Source organism: Arachis ipaensis, chromosome B5 (genome assembly GCF_059453495.1).
Source record: "Arachis ipaensis isolate K30076 ecotype BB chromosome B5, ASM5945349v1, whole genome shotgun sequence".
Classification (NCBI taxonomy): domain Eukaryota; kingdom Viridiplantae; phylum Streptophyta; class Magnoliopsida; order Fabales; family Fabaceae; genus Arachis; species Arachis ipaensis.
The window spans coordinates 94,002,351-94,005,742 of record NC_142440.1 but is presented as its reverse complement, the minus strand read 5'-3'; the positions used below and the strand labels follow the sequence as shown (position 1 = coordinate 94,005,742).

The 3,392-nt window shown below is 31.5% G+C and overlaps 1 non-coding gene across 1 annotated transcript; it reads right to left on the bottom strand.

Annotated features, from left to right (window-relative positions):
- Positions 1–2,694: 2,694 nt before the first annotated feature.
- LOC148565019 (small nucleolar RNA R71) lies at positions 2,695–2,802 on the bottom strand. Its single transcript, XR_015884654.1, has one exon. It is a non-coding gene; the product is annotated as a small nucleolar RNA R71 (small nucleolar RNA).
- Positions 2,803–3,392: the final 590 nt, after the last annotated feature.

Sequence of the window (3,392 nt, the reverse complement as noted above, 5' to 3'; positions counted from 1 at the left end):
GAGAGGATCATACAGCTTGCCATGGAAGGAAGAACGCATGATTGGAAGAAGACAATAGGAAAGCAGAGGTTCAGAAGAAACAAAGCATCTTCAAACACTTATTTGAAATTCCCACCAATGAATCACATAAGTATCTCTATTTTATTTTATGTTTTATTTATCTTTTAATTATCAAAACCTCATAACCATTTGAATCCGCCTGACTGAGATTTACAAGATGACCATAGCTTGTTTCAAATCGATAATCTCCGTGGGATCGACCCTTACTCACGTAAGGTATTACTTGGATGACCCAGTACACTTGTTGGTTGGTTGTGCGGAGTTGTGAAAAGTGTGAATCACAATTTCCCACACCAAGTTTTTGGTGCCGTTGCCGGGGATTGTTCGAGTTTGGAGAACTGACGGTTCATCTTGTTGCTTAGATTAGGTAATTTTATTTTATGTTTAAGCTTTTTAATTTTAGTTTTTGAAAAATTCAAAAAAAAAATTGTTCTTCAGAATTTTTTAAGAATGAATTCTAGAGTCTTATGAGATATGTTGAAACCTGGCTGGCTGTTAAGCCATGTCTAATCTTTTGGACCGAGATTTCCACTTTCCATTGTAGAAAGGACATGTCTGTAATTGATATGCTAAAGCTTGGCTGGCCACTTGGCCATGTCTAATTCTATTGGACCGAAGCTTTAGACTAACATTGCACGAATCCTGGAATTCTTATTAAAAATTTTGAATTTCTTTATTTTCTTTTGCCAAAATAATTTCAAAAAATACAAAAAAATTTAATAAAACCATAAAAACCAAAAATTTTGTGTTTCTTGTTTGAGTTTTGTGTCAAATTTTAAGTTTGGTGTTAATTGCATCTTTTTAATTTTCTTAAAATTTTTGAAAAGTCATGCATTGTGTTCTTCTTTGATCTTCAAGTTGTTCTTGATGATTTTCCTTATTTAATCTTGTGATTTTCTTGTTTTGTGTCTTTTATTATTTTTCATATGCATTTTCGAATTCATAGTATCTAAACATTAAAAATTTTTAAGTTTGGTGTCTTGCATGTGTCTCTTTTCTTAAAAATTTTCAAAAATATGTTCTTGATGTTCATCATGATCTTCAAAGTGTTCTTGGTGTTCATCTTGACATTTAAAGTGTTCTTGCATGCATTATTTGTTTTGATCTTAAATTCTCATATTTTGTTTCATTTAGTTGTTTTTCTCTCTCTTCATTAATTCAAAAATAAAAAAATAATATCTTTCCCTTGTTTTACTCATAAATTTCGAAATTTTGGGTTGACTTAGTCAAAAAATTTTCAAAATTTAGTTGTTTCTTGTTAGTCAAGTCAAAATTTCAATTTAAAAATTCTATCTTTTTAAATCTTTTTCAAAAATCAAATCTTTTTCGTTTTTTTTCAATATTTTTGAATTTCTTAAATTAATTTTCAAAATATTTTTCTTAATTTTATTTCATATTTTCAAAATCATGGCTAACATTTAGTGTTTTGATTCAAAAATTTCAAGTTTGTTATTTTCCTGTTAAGAAAGGTTCAATCTTTAAAGTCTAGAATCATATCTTTTAGTTTCTTGTTAGTCAAGTCATTAACTTTAATTTCAAAAAAAATCAAATCTTTTTAAATTCCTTCTCAAATCTTTTTCAAAATAAATTTCAATCATATCTTTTTCAAAACATAATTTCAAAATCTTTTTCTAACTTCTTACCTTTTCAAAATTTATTTTCAAATCTTTTTCAATTAACTACTTGACTTTTTATTTTATTTTAAAAGTTTACTATTTCTTATCTTTTTCAAAACCACCTAACTACTTTTCTTTCTCTAATTTTTGAAAACCACTAACAACTTTTTCAAAATTCTTTTTAATTAACTAACTGTTTTAAATTTTAATTTTAATTTATTTCTTCTCTTGAATTTCTAATTCTAACTAATAATTAAAATAAAAACAAAAATATTTTTCTTTTCTTTTAAATTAATATTCGAATACTCTCTCTCATCTCTTTCTATTTATTTATTTAATTACTAACACTTCTCTTCTTCTTAAAATTCGAACCCTCTCCCTCTTTCTGTGTTCGAATTCTCTTTATTCTCTCTCTACCTCATTCTTCTATTCTTCTCTTCTTCCACTCATATAAAGGAATCTCTATACTGTGACATAGAGGATTCCTATTCTTTTCTATTCTCTTCTCTTTCATATGAGCAGGAACAAGGATAAGAACATTCTTGTTGAAGCTGATCCGGAACCTGAAAGGACTCTAAAGAGGAAGCTAAGAGAAGCTAAAGCACAATACTCTGGAGAGGACCTAACAGAAATTTTTGAAAAATAAGTAGAGATGGCAGCTGAAAATAACAACAATAGTGGAGATGTAAGAAAGGTACTTGGTGACTTTACTACACCAACTTCTGGCTTCTATGGAAGAAGCATCTCAATTCCTGCAATTGGAGTAAACAACTTTGAGCTTAAGCCTCAATTAGTTTCTCTAATGCAGCAGAATTGCAAGTTTCATGGACTTCTATTGGAAGATCCTCATCAGTTTTTAGCTGAATTCTTACAAATCTGTGACACTGTTAAGACCAATGGGGTTAATCCTGAGGTCTACAGACTTATGTTTTTCCCCTTTGCTGTAAGAGACCTGAACTCTTGGGAAAAATTGGTCAATGCTTTCTTGGCCAGATTCTTTCCACCTCAAAAGTTGAGCAAGCTTAGAGTGGAAGTCCAAACCTTCAGACAGAAGGAAGGTGAATCCCTCTATGAAGCTTGGGAAAGATACAAGCAATTGATCAGAAGGTGTCCTTCTGACATGCTTTCAGAATGGAGCATCTTATGTATATTCTATGATGGTCTGTCTGAATTATCCAAGATGTCATTGGACCACTCTGCTGGTGGATCCCTTCATCCGAAGAAGATGCCTGTAGAAGCCCAGGAACTCATTGAGATGGTTGCAAATAACCAGTTCATGTATACTTCTGAAAGAAATCCTGTGAATAATGGGATGACTCAGAAGAAAGGAGTTCTTGAGATTGATACTCTGAATGCCATATTGGCTCAGAATAAAATATTGACTTTGCAAGTCAATATGATTTCTCAGAATCTGACTGGAATGCAAGCTGCATCCGGCAGTACTAAAGAAGCTTCCTCTGAAGAAGAAGCTTATGACCTTGAGAATCCTGCAATGGAAGAGGTGAATTACATGGGAGAATCCTATGGAAACACCTATAATCCTTCATGGAGGAATCATCCAAATTTTTTATGGAAAGATCAGCAGAAGCCTAATCAAGGCTTCAATAATAATAATGCTGGGAGAAATAGGTTTGGCAATAGCAAGCCTTTTCCATCATCTTATGAGCAACAGACAGAGAATTCTAAGTAGAGCCTCTCTGACTTAGCAACCATAGT